General features: G+C 36.6%; 1 pseudogene; it reads left to right on the forward strand.

The window, feature by feature from the left end:
• Nucleotides 1-6,259: 6,259 nt before the first annotated feature.
• Nucleotides 6,260-15,706, forward strand: LOC124961278 (FAST kinase domain-containing protein 5, mitochondrial-like; annotated as a pseudogene).
• Nucleotides 15,707-21,777: the final 6,071 nt, after the last annotated feature.

Raw genomic sequence — 21,777 nt, forward strand, 5'->3', positions numbered from 1 at the left:
AGTGTTTTATACTCTCCTAAGCTACAGTAGTTTTTGAACAAGAGGCCACAGGTTATCAGTGTCATAGCTATATTTTTGACAGTGAATGATATAAATTTGGACAAGAAAAAGTAGATAAGACCTATAAATTTCAAGACAGTACCCAGAAATGTGACTCCTATTTTACAGAAGTTTAGTTGAAACTCAGAGGGTTGACACTATTCTGTCTAATCATAGTAAGCAAACTTTCACATTACCCCAAGTAATTAGCTTCCATTCACTGAAATAATTGTCATTCTGTAATCACAACATTCTCATGTATTAATAAATGCACATGATCAGTTTGGATTACTTTACTCAAATCAGTTTTCCCATGTCTATATTTTTAAAATTTGATGTAGAAAATTGAAAGTGAAGGATGTAAAATTTACTATGACAATAGTCAGTTTCTCTCCTTTTTAAATAATATACCTTGCAGGTTACTAAATTGATTTTCCTGCAAAAGTCTTTTAAGTATCACATTTAGGATATTTAATTACCTTAATTGATACCATATAGTGAACATAAAAATGAGACAATAATAGAAAAAACCATGAATGCAGATGGAGCTAAGTTTAAACTCCCTCAGAGTCTTTTTGTGTTTTGGGTATTTTTGGGGGGAAGGGGTAATTGAGATTGAATCCAGGGCCCACACATGCTCGGAAAATGCCCTACACATTGAACTACATCATTTCGGCTTAGATCTGTCCATGCATCAATGATGTATGTATCTGTGTACCTATTTATTTGTCTTTTACTTTTCTAAGATTAACAGTAAACTCAGATGCTATGAAGCACATAGTTAAATATGCTAATGTAAAATGGATAATAATATATTAAAATATAAGTAGCAACTTAAAATACAATATCTTCTAAGTTTGAAAGACAAAATGTCATTTTTGATTATAAAGACGTACATGCAAACTAATAAACACATCTGTAAAAAACATCCTGCAAAACAATAAAAACCTGAGAAGGGATGCACACAGATATTATAGTGTGAAGAAGACACATTCAGAATGACTTAAAAGCACATGAAATAATATTCAATCATCTTAGAGGAATACTATGTTATTATTTTCACACACCTAAATTTTAAAGCATCATCTTTTTATATGTAAGTTTATTTCACTGAATATATATGCTAAAATTTAAAATTCAAATATCTATATGTTAATCCTCAAAGATTTACAAAATAAATTTTAAGTTTTAGCATATATGACATATATGTATTATTTTAAAATATATCCATACAATACGGTATGCCATGGGATAATTAGTATATGAGGTAAACAGGAAGAGATGGGCAACTTCAATTATAACAACAAGTTATTTTACACACAATATTGTCTCTAATACACACTCTTAGTAAATAATAATTTGGGTAATTAAAAAGTAGAATCATATTACAGTAAATGTTATCAAGTCTTAAGAATAAATGGGAGTAGTATAAAATAAAAATAAAAGAAACAAAAGGAATGGTAGACATTAACCTTGAAGACAATTTTTAATGCTAGTGATCTAGTTTTTCAAATTCTTCACCTGAACTGTTTCCATTTTTGACTTCAGATTGTCCTTTAGTCTGAAAGCTTTTTGTTCCTCAAATTTTATATATTGAATTCTTAACCCTGATGGTGATGGTATTCAGAAGTGGGGAATGGGTTTAGTGCTGTTCTGAAAGATGTTCCAGCAAACTGCCTTCACCTTCCACTTTGTGAGAGTGCAGTGAGAAAGTGAAATGAGGTTTGGTCCACCTACACTACTACTTGTACAAGTTCTACTACTTGTCTACAACTACAAGTAGTAGTGTAGGTAGACAGGACACAGCGAAACTTGCCTCCAAGTTATTGCTATTATTATTTCCAAATGATTGACCTTCTATTCTCAATGGCAAATTTCATATATTTTAACCTAAAATTGAACTAAACATAAAAGAAAATTAAGGCACAGAGCCAGCATCCTCCTCAGTTGCCTCTGAGATATGAGTCCTCAGCAGATATTAAAGTGCCTTAATTGATCTTGCCAGTCTCCCCTAACGTGAGAAAAAGATATATGCTCTCATATGGGATACACTTTATGTTTTTTTTTTGTTACAGCATCTTGAACTGACTAAGTTTTTCCTGTGAAAATTGAATAGTGGAACAGTTTCTAAAATATGATATTGATGTGTGTATAAATGTTAGATAATTCACTCTTACAAATAAAAGGTGGTGAAGATTTTATACTGCACAGGTCATATTGTAATATTATGAAGACCTGGTTATAATACAAAAAATCTTAACTGGATTCTAATATATTCATCTTTACATTGTGGCAAACAACCTATTATATTGCTATTCTTAATTCTTATACTCGCAGTGTAGGTAGACTGCACACACCAAAAATTACCTCCAAGTTATTGCTAATATGATTTCCACATGATTGACCTTCTCTTCTCACTGGCATGTTTTGTATATTTGAATCTAACTGAATGACATCTTTTCATTTACTCATAACAGAATTTTGAATTAGGTAGCCTGATTTGTGAAAAGGTCCCAGTGAAAGAAGTTACTGGAGAAGTCACTGGAATGTTGTGTAAATAGGATTACCCACATTTGATGAAAAACTATGTTAAAATGGGAAAGAGTTGTTTTTAAATAAAAGAGAGAAATAGTTGTGAGTGGATTACGATGTATTTTTAAGGAAGTATATGGAATTTATCGAATGATTTGATGAAGAACAAGAACTTTACCACTATGAACTGAAATTAGCAATATTACAATCTTTAAAGCTACAGTGCTTCTATTGATTAAGCATATGTCATAGATGATAACAGAAATAAAGTGGAACCAAAGTCATAAAGTTCTTCTTCCTATACAGCAAAATTTCCCTAAGAACCAGAGTTAAATGTATGTCTTTACCATGAGCTCTACCTCTAGTTTTTTAAAATTTTATTGTTTTATTTGGTATACATAACATTGGGATTCAGGTTATGTATAACATAATTTTGTCATAACTATAAATACATGGAATATAATTTGCTCTAATTCAGTCCCCAGTACATCCCTTTTTCCTTCCCTCCACCCTCCCCCTCTTTCCTTCCCTTTACTTGACTGATATTTCTGCTATTTACTTTTAGCTTTTTTTTTTTAATTAGTGTCTTATGGATGTACATGATGGTGAACTTCCCTGTAGTATATTCATATATGTACATAGGAACTCTATGATTTTTAAAAATGTGTTTGAGAGTAGAGGAAGCTGTTCCCAAGGGGAAATCCCTCAGGATCTAGATGGAGCCTCATCTGCAGGTACACATTAGCAAGAGAATTATGTTCACAGGGAAATTTCCCAGGTTTATTATCCTCCTGTTAAGATTGTCAAAATCAACTGCTTGAATAAAATAGCAAGGTTTATGACCTGAACAGTCATGATGAATTTTGCTGTGATGAGGGAAGATTTGAGCAGTGTTTTAAATTTTTAAACTTGTAACAAGAAGACACAAAACAGCAGAGACTTATCCACTGAATCTAAATGTTGATCTTGAGGGTCTAGGCCACATCAAAATTCACATTAGCCATATAGATAATGAAAATTCACTTTCACTGAAGTTTGCAGCAAATATTTTACATTTCAAGTAAGAATTACATTTTGAGGTCTCCTCAATGAGTTGTGAATTTTACACCACAATTATTTAATTGAAATAAAAGTGGCAGTTAGTTATGTATTCTAAACAAGGTGCTGGAGAAAACAAATTTATTATAAAGACATAATACCAGCCTTAATATCTTTATACTCCAAAATACTTTATACAATGCTTAACTTAAATGTAAATTTAAATTCTAATATAAGGTGACCAGATAACACATAAGTTTACAAATTTAGTATGGAATAGACTAGAGTACAATAGAAAGAATCTAATGTAAAAACAAAAACAAAACAAAGCAAAACCCACTAAACTAACTGCACAGTGGAGGTTTTAAAAGTTTGAATTTAATGAACATTTCACATATTTTAAGAAAATGACTTATACAACATACATAATGGAGACAACATTGAAAACATAGTATAATTTTGGTGTTTCAGCATTGTTACTGAAAGAAAACATTTAAATCATTTTAGCTACCTTCTTGAAAAGAAATAAGAGAAATAATAAATATTCAATTTTTCAACTTTTTAAAAATTTATTTGGGGAATTATACTTTTATTTACTGAGAAATCTATCTAATAGTATTTTCAAGGTTCTTGCACATTCAGCTAATTATATAGTTATGCATTAACTATTGTTTTATTATGCAACTCATATCTGGATTTATGTACTTTTGATTATCAGAAAAATAACTTGGTGTTATCATAAACACCTGAATTTTCTTTAACAATTTACATTTAAAAAATAAGCAAGATTTCATTTCACTCCAGTCAGAATGGCAGTTATCAAGAATACAAGCAACAATAAGTGTTGGCAAGAATGTGGGGAAAAGCTACATTCATATGTTGCTCATGGAACTGCAAATTGGTAAGAGCACTATGGAAAACAGTATGAAGACTTCTCACAAGACTTGGAATGGAACCACCCTTTGATCCAGTTAGTCCTCCTTGGTCTATACCAAAAGGGGTTAAAGTCAGCCTACTACAGTATTGCAGCCACATCACTGTTTATAACAATTCAATTCACAATGGTTAAGCTATGGAATCAATCTAGGTGCTCTTCAATATATAATTCATGCTAAGTGAAATAAGCCAAATCCAAACAAACAAAGGCCAAAGGTTTTCTCTGATATGTGGAGGTTGATCCATATTGAGGTGGGTAGGGTGGAATGAAGGAACTTTGCACTGGGCAGAGGATAGTGAGTGGAGTGAGGAGAGTAAGGGGAGAGGGGAGTGTGGGGTGAGAAGGATGGTGAAATGATACAGACTTTATTACCCTATATACATGTATGACTACTCCACTGGTGTGACTCTGCACCATGTAGTCAGAGGAATGTGAAATTGTGTTCCATTTGTGTACAATGCATCAAATGTATTCTACTGTCATGTACAACTAACTAAAACAATAAAAAGGGACAGATATCAAGGGTCTGAAGGCTGAATAAAATTATGTTCAAATACTCTTGAACTATAAATGTGCTTAAAACATATCCTACATTCTTGATTTTTGGCCTATAATAATAGCAATGGTACAAATTAAAAAAAAAAATTTCATTAAAAATGTCCTATTGTGGGTTTGTTGTGGCTCAGTGGTACAGTGCTTGCCTAGCATGCACAAGGCACTCAGTTTGGTCCCCAACATTGCCTAAATAAATAAATAAGCTATTTATAAAAAAATTATGTTGGGAACAAATCTAATGTCACATTGCATAGGATTTCACTCAATAATCTATTGTTCCTTTCCAAAATTTGCCATTCTGTAAGTATGAAATATAAATTTTGAGATTTATATGTAATGATGAGTCTACAAACTATGCAATTATTCTGTGAGCATCCAAAGTAAAATAGAATCACACAAATAGGATTGCACAATCAATATATTTTTTCCCTGAGCAAAATGACAAAAGCATCACTGAACTATATAGTATCAATTAATTTTAAATTCATAGATCAGCTGTTGTTCCATCCAGCGGAACCGGTGTAGAGAAAGGAGACACCACCAATCTTTAGTTGACAAGATTTATTGCGTTCTCCCTGTTTTTTTCTGCCTCCTTTGTTCTCCACTATCTCCCTTCTCCTACCCTCTTCTTCTCTCCTCCCCCAGGCTCCTAGCTTATCAGCCAATTACAGCAAAGCTTTCTCTCAGGCAGGAGAGCATGTAGAGGAATGTCAGCATAGCACTATATAAATCACGAGCTGTCCACCTGCAGCATATTAGATAGCCAAACCTAGAGCCTGGTGTTAACACGTTATAAGTCTCCAAGGAATTAGTAAGCAAGCAACCTTTTTGGGTACTTCCTTATTTTGGTAGCCAGTGCCCTTTGGCTCACTGCCAGGCTCCATCTTGTCCAAGATGGCCCTCAACAAGCTGTGAATGTGAGAACCACAGCACTTTCCCCAAAACCCCTCTGATTTATCTGTCATTGTTAAAGGAAGTATAACAATTTGCCACAGGTATACCCAGAGGATATGAACTCCTAAAGAAGAGAATAAAGAAAGTGGTATGGACATGAAAGAATATGATTGGAGAAATCATATTCATGCATGGGGAAGAGAAGAGAAGGAGGTAGAAGAGGTGGAGTTCAGAGGAGAGATAATGAGAGCACAGACATAAGAGATGAGCTGTAAGGAGATTAGGTTTACAGAGCAAGATTCATGACTCAAATCTATGAGAAGAACATTTCTACACATCAAAAAGCTACAAGGAAATAGTTAACTTTTAATGGAATTTGAAGGCAGTAATAAAATGTCAGTGTTGTGGCTGCTTTCAAAGTGTCTGATATGATATGATTATAATTTCTGAATTGAATCATCATCCAAATTCATTTCTCCAAAGGATAAAAACAAATAGAGCAGAGCTAACAATGCTTCAATTTTTACTGACAGCTCACATTCTAACTTCTGAAATTAATACTAGCTAATAAGACTGACTTTTTCTAGAAATGTGACAAATAAATTACATCATTTTGATGATAATATTTTGTTAGATTGTACATGTTAATTGCATGAACTATACTTACAGCACATTAATCCATTTCAGTATTAATCTAATGTGTTACATTTGATGTTAAGGTAGAAGAGAGAATGGAATTCTAGTGCCAACTGGGGGTTAAGGGAAGGGACTTAGAAGTGGTGTCATGAATTAAATCTTGAGGAATAGTGATTTCTGCAAAAATGGTAGGATGATTAGTCAGTGTTCAGGAAAGAACCAGATATAACTTGCAAACATCCTCAAATCTTTAAAAATATGGTAACTATAGGAAAGTGCAAAGAGTTTAATAAATTCAAGCTACCTATGCAATATGGTGTGGAAGATTAAGTTAAAGATTAAGAAAATATTTATTTGTTGGTTTTGCATGTCTATATAAGAAATAAAAATCCCAAACCTAGTGGCTTAAAATAGTGAAAACATTCACTTGTCAGAAATCTGAATTTGGACAGGACTTGGCAGGAGTAAGTCACCTCTGCTGTACTCAGCATCAGCACTCAAAATCCTCAGAAGTCCCCAATACTCACTTGTTGGGATGCTAACTGATGCTTACCGTCACTTGGGACCTCAGCTGGGCCTGTGCTTAGAATCTGTCCAGGTGAATGCTGCTGGTCTTTTTTGTTTGTTTGCTTTGTTTTGCTTTTTGGTATGTTTTGCCTTTTATAGCCCATCCTTAGAACCATCTAGTGTTCTTTCACTACTTATTATTCATTAGAAGTGAGTCACTAAACCTAATGTAAGTGTTTGAAAGGCAAATAGACTTTGTCTCTCAGTGTATAAATGACAGTAGCAGGGCGCTGGAAGAAACTTCAGAAATGGATATTTTGGCATAATATTCTTCAAGAAAGAATGATTGCTCATATGATTGCTTAGATTTAGCCTAAGAATGGTACATATATCCCAGTGTCTTTCGGACAGATAGAAGGCATTATAAGACATGTGTCATAAAGAGATCTGTCTGGCAATTTTAAGAGAAATGGTAAGATAGTGCTCCCATGTAATCGAAGGGAGACCAGTTAAAAGGCAATTGCAGACAGCAGTGATGACACCTTGGAATACAGCAGTGAACATGGGAAAAAATGTCATAGGACAATTCTAGGAGAGAAAATGTGACCTGCGGGTGTGAATGATAGAGACAGGCAGAGAAAAATAGAATACAACATACTCATGGAATTTGCAAACAATCTTAGCATACATGTTAAATACAGAAGAAAGACGGAGATTTAAACAATTTCCAAAGATAATGAAACATTGGAAGTTTGAGAATGCAAACACAAATAATATTAACTGAAGACATGGGAGGAAACTGGATAACAGCCAGAGGAAGCAGTTGTAAAGCTAATAAATTGTTATATTTCCTTTTGTTTACTTCTTTGTTTTTTTTTTTTATTGTAAAGAAATGGGATACATTTTGTTTTTCTGTTTGTACATGGAGTAAAGGCATACCATTTGTGTAATCATAAATTTACATAGGGTAATGTTGTTTGGTTCATTCTGTTATTTTTTCCCTTCCCCTCATCCCTCCCACCCTTCTTTTCCCTCTATACACTCCTTTCTTCCTCCATTCTTGCACTCCTCCCACCCCCATTATGTGTCATCATCTGCTTATCACTGAGATCATTCCTCCTTTGGTTTTTGAGATTGGCTTATCTCACTCAGCATGATATTCTCCAATTTCACCCATTTGCCTGCAAATGCCATAATTTTATCATTCTTTATGGCAGAATAATATTCCATTGTGTATATATACCACAGTTTCAATTCATCAATTGAAGGACATCTAGGTTGGTTCCACAATCTGGCTATTGTGAACTGAGCAGCTATGAACATTGATGTGGCTGTATCTCTGTAATATGCTGATTGTAAGTCCTTTGGGTATAGGCCAAGGAGTGGGAGAGCTGGGTCAAATGGTGGTTCCATTCCAAGTTTTCTAAGGAATCTCCATACTGCTTTCCAGAGTGGCTGCACTAATTTCCAACCCCACCAGCAATGTATGAGTGTACCTTTCCCCCCACATCCTCGCCAACACCTATTGTTGCTTGTATTCTTGATAATCGCCATTCTAATTGGGGTGAGATGGAATCTTAGGGTAGTTTTGATTTTCATTTCTCTTATTACTAGAGATGTTGAACATTCATGTATTTGTTGATTGCTTGTACATCTTCTTCTGTGAAGTATCTGCTTATTTCTTCAGCCCATTTATTGATTGAGTTATTTGTATTCATTATGTAACATTTTTTGAGTTCTTTATAGATTCTGGAGAATAGTGCTCTATCTGAAGTATGAGTGGCAAAGATTTTCTCCCACTCTGTAGGCTCTCTCTTCACAGTGCTGATAGTTTCCTTTGTTGAGAGAAAGCTTTTTAGTTTGAATCTATCCCAGTTGTTGATTCTTGCTTTTATTTCTTGTGCTATGGGAGTCCTGTTAAGGAAGTCTAATCTTAAGCCAACATGTTGAAGATTTGGACCTACTTTTTCTTCTATAAGATGCAAGGTCTCTGGTCTGATTCCGAGGTCCTTGATCAATTTTGAGTTGAGTTTTGTGCAGGGTGAGAGATAGGGGTTTAATTTCATTATCTTGCATATGGATTTCCAGATTTCCAGCATCATTAGTTAAAGAGGTTATCTTTCTCCATTGCATATTTTTGACCCCTTTGTCTAGTATGAGAAAATTGTATTTATTTGGGTTTTTGTCCGTGTCCTCTATTCTGTACCATTGATCCACCTTTCTATTTTGGTACCAATACCATGCCGTTTTTGTTACTATTGCTTTGTAGTAGAGTTGAAGATCTGGTATTGCAATACCCCCTGCTTCACTCTTTCTGCCAAGGATTGCTTTAGTTATTCTGGGTTTTTTATTCTTCCAGATGAATTTCATAATTGCTTGCTCTATTTCTGTAAGGTGCATCATTGGGATTTTAATTGGAATTGCATTGAATCTGTATAGCACTTTTCGTAGTATGGCCATTTTGACAATATTAATTCTTCCTATCCGAGAACATGGGAGAGCTTTCCATCTTCTAAGGTTTTCTTTAATTTCTTTCTTTAGTGTTCTGTAGTTCTCATGGAGGTCTTTCACCTCTTTTGTGAGATTGATTCCCAAATACTTTATTTTTTTCGAAGCTATTGTGAATGGGGTAGTTTTCCTAATTTCTCTTTCTGAAGATTCATCGCTTATGTATAAAAATGCTTTAGATTTATATGCATTGGTCTTATATTCCACTACTTTACTGAATTCACTTATGAGATCTAAAAGTTTTCTGGTGGAATTTCCTGGTTCCTCTAAGTATACCATCATATCATCAGCAAATAGGGATAGTTTGAGTTCTTCTTTTCCTATTCGTATCCCTTTAATTTATTTGGTCTATCTAATTGCTCTGGCTAGAGTTTCAAGGATGATATTGAAAAGAAGTGGTGAAAGAGGGCATCCCTGCCTTGTTCCAGGTTTTAGGGGGAATGCTTTCAGTTTTTCAAAATTTAGAATGATATTAGCCATGGGCTTAGGATAGATGGTCTTTACAATGTTAAGGAATGTTCCCACTATCCCGATTTTTTCTAGTGTTTTGAGCATGAAAGGGTGCTGTATTTTATCAAATGCTTTTTCTGCATCTATCGAAATAATCATGTGATTCTTGACTTTAAGTCTAATGATATGGAGAATTATATTTATTGATTTCCTGATGTTGAACCAACCTTGCATCCCTGGGATGAAACCCACTTGATCATGGTGCACTATCTTTTTAATATGTTTTTGTATGCGATTTGCTAAAATTTTGTTGAGAATTTTTGCGTCGATGTTCATTAAGGATATTGGTCTGAAATTTTCTTTCCTCGATGTGTCTCTGTCTGGTTTAGGTATCAGGGTAATATTGGCTTCATAGAATGAGTTTGGGAGGGTTCCCTCCTCTTCTATTTTATGGAATGCTTTGAGAAGTATTGGAATGAGCTCTTCTTTAAAGGTTTTGTAGAACTCAGCTGAGAACCCATCCGGTCCTGTACTTTTCTTTGTTGGTAGGCTTTTGATGACTTCTTCTATTTCATTACTTGAAATTGGTCTATTTAAATTGTATATGTCCTCCTCGTTCAGTTTAGGCAATTCATATATCTCTAGAAACCTGTTGATGACTTCGAAATTTTCTATTTTGTTGGAGTATAGATTTTCAAAATAGCTTCTAAGTATGTTTTGTATTTCAATCGTGTCTGCTGTGATATTTCCTTGTTCATTCTGAATTTTAGTGGTTTGGGTTTTCTCTCATCTTGTCTTTGTTAGTGTGGCTAAAGGTTTATCAATTTTGTTTATTTTTTCAAAGAACCAACTATTTATTTTGTCAATTTTTTGTATTGCTTCTTTTGTTTCAATTTCGTTGATTTCAGCTCTGAGTTTAACTATTTCCTGTCTTCTACTACTTTTGGTGTTGGTCTCTTCTTCTTTTTCTAGGGCTTTGAGCTGTAGTGTTAGGTGATTTACTTGTTGAGTTTTACTTCTTTTATTAAATGCGCTCCATGAAATAAATTTTCCTCTAAGTACTGCTTTCATAGTGTCCCAGAGATTTTGATATGATGTTTCTTTGTTCTCATTTACCTCTAAGAAATTTTTAATTTCCTTCCTAATATCTTCTGTTATCCATTCATCATATAATAGCATATTGTTTAATCTCCAGGTGTTAGAGTAGTTTCTGTTTTTTACTCTTTCATTTATTTCTAACTTCAATCCATTATGATCTGATAGAATACAAGGTAGTGTCTCTATCTTCTTGTATTTGCTAACATTAGCTTTGTGACATAATATGTGGTCTATTTTAGAGAAGGATCCATGTGCTGCTGAGAAGAAAGTGTATTTGCTCTTGGTTGGATGGTATATTCTATAAATATCTGTTAAGTCTAAATTATTGATTGTGTTATTGAGATATATGGTTTCTTTGTTCAATTTTTGTTTGGAAGATCTGTCCAATGGTGAGAGATGCGTGTTAAAATCACCTAGTATTATTGTGTTATGGTCTATTTGGTTTCTAAAATTGAGAAGGATTTGTTTGACATACATGGATGAGCCACTTTTTGGGGCATAGATGTTTATGATTGTTATAACTTGCTGATTTATGCTTCCCTTAAGCAATATGAAATGTCCTTCTTTATCCCTTCTGACTAACTTTGGCTTCAAGTCCACATTATCTGAAATGAGGATGGATACTCCAGCTTTTTTGCTGAGTCCATGTGCAAGGTATGTTTTCCCCCATCCTTTCACCTTTAGTCTATGGGTATCTCTTTCTATGAGGTGAGTCTCTTGCAGGCAACATATTGTTGGATCTTTCTTTTTAATCCAATCCGCCAGTCTATGCCTTTTGATTGATGAATTCAGGCCATTAACATTCAGGGTTATTATTGAGATATGATTTGTATTCCTAGTCATTTGGTTCATTTTTAAAATTTTATTTATTTATTTATTTTTTTGACACACCTTGGTTCCTCCTTTATTTGACAGTTCCTTTAGGATAATTCCTCCCTTTGCTGATTTCCTTCTTTGTGCTTTATCTCTTCTTCATGGAACATTTTGCTGAGAATGTTCTGTAATTCTGGTTGTTTTTTTTGTAAATTCTTTTAGCTTTTGTTTATCATGGAAAGATTTTAATTCATCGTCAAATTTGAAGGTAAGTTTTGCTGGGTATAAGATTCTTGGTTGGCATCCATTTTCTTTCAGAGCTTGAAAAATGTTGTTCCAGGCCCTTCTAGCTTTTAAGGTCTGGATTGAAAAATCTGCTGATATCCGTATTGGCTTCCCCCTGAAGGTAATTTGGTTCTTTTCTCTCACAGCCTTTAAAATTCTGTCTTTATTTTGTATGTTAGGTATTTTCATTATAATATGCCTTGGTGTGGGTCTGTTGTAATTTTGTGTATTTGGAGTCCTATAAGCCTCTTGGACTTGATTTTCCATTTCATTCTTCAGATTTGGGAAATTTTCTGATATTATTTCTTCAAATAGATTGTTCATTCCTTTGGTTTGTTTCTCTAAGCCTTCTTCAATCCCAATAATTCTCAAATTTGGCCTTTTCATGATATCCCATAGTTCTTGGAGATTCTGTTCATGATTTCTCACCATCTTCTCTGTTTGTTCAACTTTGTTTTCAAGGTTAAATATTTTCTTCAATATCTGAGGTTCTGTCTTCCAGGTGTTCTATCCTATTGGTTATGCTTTCTATGGAGTTCTTAATTTGGTTTATTGTTTCCTTCATTTCAAGGATTTCTGTTTGGTTTTTTTTCAATATCTCTAACTCTTTATTGAAATGATCTTTTGCTTCCTGTATTTGCTCTTTTAACTGTCGATTGGTGCGTTCATTCAATGCCTGCATTTGCTCTTTCATCTCATCATTCAATGCCTGCATTTGCTCTTTCATCTCATCATTCAATGTCTGAATTTGCTCTTTCATCTCATCGTTTGCTTCCCTGATCATTTTAATTATGTACGTTTTGAACTCCCTTTCTGTCATTTCTTCTGCCATGCTGTCATTGGATTTTATTGATGTAACATCTAGATTTTTGGGGGGCATTTTCTTCCCTTGTTTTCTCATATTGTTCAGGAATCAGTGGGTCATTAAGATATTGCAGATTTCCTCTATTGACTTATAATGTCCCTGAAGATTGCTAGTATATCCCCTCTTATCCTTCAGTAGTCTGAAGTCTTGGAGGAAGTTGATAATGCGGTGCTCCACAAGGAAGCTGCCTCTCTAGGGTTGGTGTCCCTCAGGTGGGGTATATTCCCTGATAGTGGGCAGAGGTGCCTCCACTTGTTGACCAATGGTCATCCAAAGGGGAACTAGGCTGCGGACTGAGGCATGGACTGTTTGTGCCTGTGTCTCTGGTTTTACCGTCCTTGTGGGAAAACCTCACCCGGCAGGGAAGACTCACCTGGTGGGGAGGTCTCGCTGGTCAGTTCCCCTCCTAGAGGTTCCCCTCAATCTACAACTGCCTCCTGGGCTGGGCTACCTACCTCTGCAACGTTCCCAGGGGCCCTGACCTACCTCCTGGGCCTGGGAGTCTCACCCTTCACAGACGAGTCTCCTTAGGCTGCCTCTCCTCAGAGAATCTGCCCGCAGTCCTGGAAACTTCACTCCACCCCAAGGCGTTTCTCTGTGCGGCTCTTCCACCAAGAAGCCACCTAGGTCCTGGGACCCTGCTCTGCACCTAATCTCCTGGCTATGCGGCCCCTCCTCTGAGCCGCCACCTGGAGCCCCATACAATAGCTCTGAGACCCAGAGACCCGCCACACACCTCTTCCTCCGGACAGCCGCCCGGTGTTCCGACGCAGTCACTAGGAGTCCAAGCAACTCACTTCGCGTCTCCTCCTCCCGCCAACCGCCCGTAGCCCTAGGCAGTCACTCCGAGTCCAAGTGACCCGCCCTGTTCCTCCTCCTCCTCGGGGTAGCCCCCCAGGTATTCAGGAGCAGTCACTAGGAGACCAAGCGACCCACCGCGCTCCTCCTCCAGGCAGGCCACCGGTGTTCAGAAGCGGTCGTTCTGAGTCTAAACAGTTCACCATGCAGCTCCTCCTCTGGCAACTGCCTGTAGCTCTGATGCAGTCACTCCTAGACCAAGCGACCCGCCGCGCTTCTCCTCTTCCAGTGTTCAGAAGTGGTCGTTCTGAGTCCAAACAGCTTGCCACGCAACTCCTCCTCAGGCAGCCACCGGAGCCCCAGTGGTTGCTCCAAGTCCAAGCGCTGTGCTGAGCAGCCACCTCTATGATGTTCCCAGTGGTCCATGTTTACCGCTCCAGTGGGGGGAGGGGTGTCTCACTGGGCAACTCTACTTCACAAAGTTCCCTGCGATCCGGGGCTACTGCCCCATGTGGGACGCCTCACCAGTGGGAGAGACTCACCCGGCGGCTTTAAGTTGGTCCCAAGTCTCTCACTATCTCCTCTTTTGAATCCTGCATCCTGGAGCAACATGAAATGCAGCTTCCCTCTAGTCCACCATCTTGAAACCTCTAGTGCATATTCTTAAAATGTTCTGATTCACTCAGGTGGATCACATAAACTTTATGAAACACTTTGGAAAGACTGCACCTCAGCTAATTCCATCCCTTGGAGTTCAGAATATCATGCACCTGACTCTTGACTGTTCAGCTTTACACATTCAAGATGAAAAAATAATGAATGCAGTGGCTGCTTCTCTGCCTTCTAGAGTAGCACACTGTCATGGTAAAGATGTTGCCAAAATTTTGGGGTCATTTGCAACTCTGAATTATTTGCCACCCAACACAGAAAAAAATTATTCCAGTCTGATAAATGAAATTCACCGAAAGTTGCCTGAATTCAACCAATACCTGGAGCACCTTCTCACCTACCTTTTGGGCCTGGCATTTTCTGAGTACTTTCCAATAGAACTTATTGATTTTGCTTTGAGTCTAGGGTTTATCAGGCTAGCTCAGATGAGAAATAAGTTTGAACTCATTAAAGAACTGTACACTCTTGATGGTACCATTGGTGATGAGTGTCCAGATTATACAGGTAGTCATCTTAGTTCTTACTTTTAGCAAGAGGCGTCTGAAAAGTTTTGGAATTTAGCAAGGAAGGATATGAACCTAAAGTCTGAATTCCTAGAAGCTCTCCTTTTACTTCAGAACATGTTGGGCTGCCCCCAGTACATTAAGCTCCATATGATTTTAACTCATACCCAGTTTTCTGACTTAGAGGTCCAGCTTGAAGTCAACATGAAGCCATTACCATTTAATAGGGAGGCCATACCAACTGAAGATGTAGCCAAATTAAGGCTTAAGCATATAGGAGTCAACCTTACAGATGATTTGATAAATCAGTTGCAGATAGATTGGGAACTGTAGAGATGACTGGTCTGTGATCCTCAGCCTAAATGTAGGCCCCACAGTGAAGCTGGCTATTTAGTTGACCAACAAGAACCAATATTGCTGTGGTCTATGGATCTGCTTGGATTGCACAACATGAAGATGTGGCAACTGGTTCATATTTGGTACCATGTTGTAGAATTTTCATGGCTCTCACCACTGAAATGAACTCACTTAGAGAAGCTGGTTTTCCTCCATGAGAAGGTGTTCACTTCCATTCTTTAAAGGATGAGCATCCATAATTTGCAAATACAAAATGCTCTAAAATCTGAAACTTTGAGTACCACCGTGACATTCACAGAGTTTTGGAGTATGGTACACTTTGGATTTCAGACTTTTGGATTATGGATATTCAAATGGTAATCTATGCAGATATTCCTTAGTCTGAAACAACTCAATGTCTTTCTGGTCACAAGCATGCCCTCATGCTAACCTTCCTATTGTTTATGGGTAAAGTATTTAGCATTTCTTTAGTGGCTGTATTCTTTCACAACCTCAGCTTCCTCAGTCCCAGTTTTACTCAGAGTTTTCTGCTCAAACAGCAAGTTTTTAAAGTCTTATTGCTTTGTTTTCTGGTCCTGATTATCACAGTAACTAAGCTAAAAACCAATAGCAATACCCATACAACCCCTATGAAACCTGTGCTGTCTTGAAATTTACTCTATCAGATTAGTCCATCACCTTTAGATTCAGCCTCACATAAATTCTCAGAACATGGGTGGAAAATAGACAACTTATTAGTCAAAACATAACACAAATGGTCTTTTATCCAATTTTTAGTAGAGTTGAGGCCTGGGGACAAAAGGGACAGTCAGTGTAAGTGTAAATAATGAGGTCCAATCAGGGAGATGGGGACTGATTCAAGAGGAAAGGAAATAAAATACTGATATCGCCAAAGTTCTTCCCCCTTCTCTTCCAAGCTGCTGCCAAGGTGACCTATGTCCAGGGAATTGTTTCTTCCTGCAGGAGTTGTAGGAATTGTTAATTAGTGCCTCCTGGGCTGATCCCTTCCTGCCTGGATCATTCCTCATTTTTGTCCACCTTATGATCACTAGTCACACATGCAGGATGGGGGAAGAAAGGCCATGAGAACAAAGGAAATCTGAAATGTATAAATTGGGTGAGACACCCCACCTTCTTTGAATACTCAACTCTAGGCCCCTTCTCTGTGGAGAAGTCTATCTCTGTTCTATTCTTTAAATAAAACTTGCTTTTTGCACTTGCCTCAGCATTTTGTTTGTATTCAATCATCACATCTGGGGAAACAGAACTCAGCCTGATTGATTCTCACCACAGGCATCATATTTGGAGGTCCCACCAAGATCATCACCAACCTAAGCCCCTTTACATGCACTCCACATCTTTCTGAGGTGTGCCTTTCTGTCTCTTTCTTTCTGGAGGGCAATAATGAACATCTATTGGTTAATTAAATTTAGTTAGTGCATGCCACCATTCTACAAGACATTGGTGAGAGGATTCCTGGCCTAGGCAGTTCTGAATCACCTATCCTGCAGGTCAGCATGTTAGGTTCTGTTCCCCACTCTCCTATCCAGTCTCCAAGAACATTTGGTATTAAGTACACAGTGTCTTTAATTCTGGTCTGTTTTTGGATGCATGGAGATGGACAAAGGGTTGGAACAACTGCAAGGTTCTGGTCTGGGTCACTCCCAGGTGAATCCCAAAGGTTTCTCCTCTTAACTTCTTTCCCCACTGCCTCAATGGGGTATCCATGGTGATCTGTCAATAAGAGGCATTGAGCAAAATGGCCAATAACATACACCTCTGGATGGGCCGAGCTGTGCTCTCTCATGCTCTCTTTCTGAGAATTTCTTTCCCCTTGAAGGTCACATTCTATCTATTCAAAGTGTAGAGTTGACAGAGGAACATGGAATGGTTTAATAAGGAAGTCCTGGGTTCCCTTTGTTCACAGTCTTTACAAGCCTGTAATGATTCTCTGCATTGTTTTTATACTCCAAAGGGCTCTGCAAAGCATTTGCAATTCACCCCTCCTGTGAATTCCTCCAGGAAAAGTGTGTTAAGCATCTAAAAGACAAATATATGTTCTCCTTACCCTCTGGAAATTCCTTTTGCTCACAGTGTAGAGAAATGTGCCCCATTATAGTTCTCTCTCTCTCTCTCTCTCTCTCTCTCTCTCTCTCTCTCTCTCTCTATATGTGTGTGTGTGTGTGTGTGTGTGGTTCATCACATCTGGAAGGTTATAATGGCAAAGTCTGAATTCTCCCTGGTCCTTGTCATAAGGCAAACCGAGACACTAGCATTTTGCCAATGATGCCAGAAATAGAGTTGGCAAAATCAGGTGTTAAGAGACAGCTTTTCCAGAATGTCAGAAGCTCATGGAGAGATGTCTCTAGTGAAATTGACAGTTTTCTCTGGTGCAGGAGCCTGAGTTAATTACTCATACTCAGCTTCATTCTCAATAGTTATGCCAGGTTCACCACTACCCTGCATACTCTGAAATTGGAATGTTTGACTCACAGACAAAAATTCTACATATAACCTGGCCTGATCACCAACTGGGGAATAAATATGGTCTCTGGAAGAAACATAATTACAGGACCACACTTTCAGAGAGCGATTTTATAAAGGAAACAATGGTTCAAATGCTCCAGGCATGGGGCTTAGTACAAAACAGCAGCTTCCCTCACTTGGTTTCTGCCAGATATCTATCTTACCAAGGCTCCTATTGAAATGTAAATTGCAGAGGCCTGCAGAGCCTGTAGGGTTTGAAGATTTTGGACAAAATGCAAAGATTTTTTCCTTTAAATCCAAGCCATTTGTGAGACCTAAATGGCTAGCTATCTTACCACCCTGCTTTCTTAACAGTTCCTCCCTAAACAATGCTGCACATGGAGGGAAAATGGAGTGATCAGGTCTTCTTTACTTTGAGGATCTTTACCCAAGGATTTCAGGACTCTCTCTCTCATTTTTTCAATATCTAAACTAATTCTAATCTGAGTTAAAAAGTAAACTCTAATCTGATAAAAATGATCTGAATGCTCCTACAGTAGAGTAATTAACAGCCATGTCATTTTTTCTAGAATTTTTGGGTTTTAATATTCTATATTTTGAACTCAGTTATATGTTGAATTCACATTTGATCCTGCACCCCTTAATTAACATACTTTTCTAATCAATCTTATTTTATCCAACTATAGAAAGTTTTACAAGGTTTGTTACGGGGCCAATTTTCAAGGGTTAGCTCTCAAATACATTGGGAAAATTTCCTCTTAAAGATCCTAAGAAGGACATGCACACAATGATGTTGGCAATAAATCTAACAGAGGATTTTAACTCTGTAGCATTGCGGTTGAAACCTACCTACAACCAGCTACAAGGTCTTTGTATCTTGTTTGTTTTGTGTATGTGTGCACACTTGTGTATTGTGTTGCTGTGTCTTCATGTGCTCATGTCCATATATTATGTTCATGGTGTCAAAATTGGCATATAGGTAAATAAGCACTCATAATTTAAAATTTAAAAGAAAAATGGATTCAAATACCTTCAGTTTAAGTAACTTAAATAGGGTGTTTTACGTAGATAAACAGATGAGAGTAAAGATGTATTTAAAATTAAAGCCAAAATTGAGGACAGGCAGTTAGTGTAGAATAGGGAATCTGATCCAATTGAGGAATGGAGGTCCTCAGAGTCTGCGAAGTTAGAGACTGCCCCTGGGACATTGGAGTATCAGTGTCTCCAGAGCCCTTTTGATCATCAAGGTTACCTGCCTAACTGCCCTTTCCAAAAAGCTGCAGGCAGGGAATTGTGAACTAATGTCCCTTGGGTTCCTACCTGCCCGAACCTTCCCTGCAGTGCTTTCCCCTGCCACCTGCTTCTCATCTTTTTTGACATGTCATGGCATCTCCTGGGCCTACTCACATAGGCAGAAAAGAGAGAGATAATGGGGGAAAGACCAGGGGAACAAAAGAGACCCTAATCTATAAAAGATGTAGGGAGTGCTCATATCTTGGGACTCTTTCTAGAGTCATTGTACCCTTTCATCAGTCATTGTACCCTTCTCCTTCCTGGGAGAAGTCTATATTATTATCTTTAAATAAAACCTGCTTAATATGCTTGCTTTGGTGTACTTCTCTAACATTATACTTCAACATATGAGGAAGCAGAACTCATCACTGGTAAGTGGTGGTATCAAAATTCCTAAGTCACAAGTTTTTCTAGGTGTTCACACAATTAATAGAGTGTTGGTTTCTTTAAAATGTTTAGAATGTTTATATTACTTCTAGGATTTTTCTTCAACAAGAAAGAGATGGATATTATACGTATCTAATATCTTGGTTTTTACAGTTAGAAATGAGTAAATTAGATTTAACATAAATGGAATTAATTATAAATGTGTTAGAGATATCTGATTAATTTATATACTAAAGTACTAAAATATCAACTGCAAAATATAAAATCAAGTGCTCTTAACATCTTAAATTCCATGAGGTAATATGTTTAAACATTATGTGTGTTTTCATAAATGGAAAAGAAGAAAAGGGTTTAAGATTGCTTTATTTCTGTGTCTTCACTGAAACAAGGTTACTAAGAGTTAAGATTCTTTCAGATGTAATTTATATACAAAGAATACAAGAAGTTTCAGTTGGATTTTAATTAAAATACTACATAAACAAAGTATTTCATTTTATTAATGCAGGATAATTTGTCTAAATTCAGAAAATTCACAAAAATTGTTTCAGAATATGACTTAAAAAGGGTGTCAAAAACTAAGGAAGAGATATACAAAGGTTCTAGGTATGAAATATATTTTAGTATGAAAAGTAGAAAAGAAAATGTTTCTGTATGAGAAAGTATTTTGTGTGGTAAAGTAGAAAGTAGTAGAATGTCTAAGCAAGATAAAAAAAAGTTTGTGGAGGTCAAATTTCAAAAAGTTTGTGAATAACTAAGTTGGTTGTATATAAGCAGCAAAATCAGTTAAAGTTTTTCAAGGTTTCTTCCTAAAGTCAAATATTAATGTACTTGTACAAACCTAAGTTTAATCCTCTATGGGTTGAAATAACAAAGATTTCTTAAAAGATTAATCTGCTTTTTTCTATCAAGATAGTCTTAAAGTAATTAAGGTTTGTGCTACTCTGGTTAAATAAGAATTGTTATTTTAGAGAATTACCCTATATCACAAAGTCTGTACTTTTTTTAAAATCTAAACTTGGTTAATATAAAAACATTAGTGCAATTGTGGTGCTATTACTGGCTTCTTGGTGTAATCAATGTATTCATATCTTCCAAGTATAAAAGCCTTTAAAAATATAAGTTTTTTAAGAGTATTTTGTCATGCTGGTATTCATCAAACTAAGGCTTTAAGTAAAAGTTTTGGATTGCAAAATTGTGTTTCCTGGTTCATAGCTGTTGTACAAGCTCATTATGTTTTGCTCTTGTTGATTTCATTTTGTATTTTCCTTATAAACTTTAAATGTTATCTGTCAGTGCCTTACAAGGGTATAACTTCTAATATAACAACCTAAGTTAATTTGAGATAATAGGCCATCATTTATAGACAGACAGTATGTAAGACTAACTTCCAGTACTAATACAGACCCCCAATTAAATAGGAGGGGTAAATAACTATGAACTTATAAACATCAGTGTTAAAGTCCAGTACTCTTACTTTAAGACTGGTGAAACTGGCTTGCTGTATGTTTAACACCAAAACCTGGAGACTAAAGTTAAGGAAATAACTTTAGTCTTGCCTTCTCAGTCAGCTTGAACTCAAGGAACAAGGAGACTTCTCTAATTGCTTTGCCACTCTGGGCCACATGACCCGATCAGAGAGGTCACAGAGACTCTGGAGAACAGAAAGCTGACTAGTACACATACTGCAAAAGAAGAGGGTCAGAAATGCCTGATGCTTCTAAGGAAGTCACATAGTCATGGAGACCATGATCCATCCTGGAAGATGGCACTAAAGGAGCTAAGAGACTGCTCTCAAGTTCCTGAAGAGTGACCCCCTGAAGGAACTCAGATGACTCTTAACAACAGAGAGAAATAATGTCAATTTGACCTATTAGGTCTTAAACACCTAGCAAAATAATTTATAACCAAAGAACAGCCATTCCTAAGCATTTAAAAGAAAGGAGAATACTTCTTTTAATCTAACTTAAGATGTACACTCATGTTAGCTTCACCAAGAATAAGTAAAACTGGTGGCTACAAAAGAGGAATTCTTAGGAGTGCCTAACAACTATCAAAAGAAACTAACAAAGTGAGCACTCTTCTTTTGGCCAATAGTCAATTTAATGTTTAGAAATGTTCTTAACATC

This window comes from Sciurus carolinensis, chromosome 12, assembly GCF_902686445.1.
Source record: "Sciurus carolinensis chromosome 12, mSciCar1.2, whole genome shotgun sequence".
Classification (NCBI taxonomy): Eukaryota; Metazoa; Chordata; class Mammalia; order Rodentia; family Sciuridae; genus Sciurus; species Sciurus carolinensis.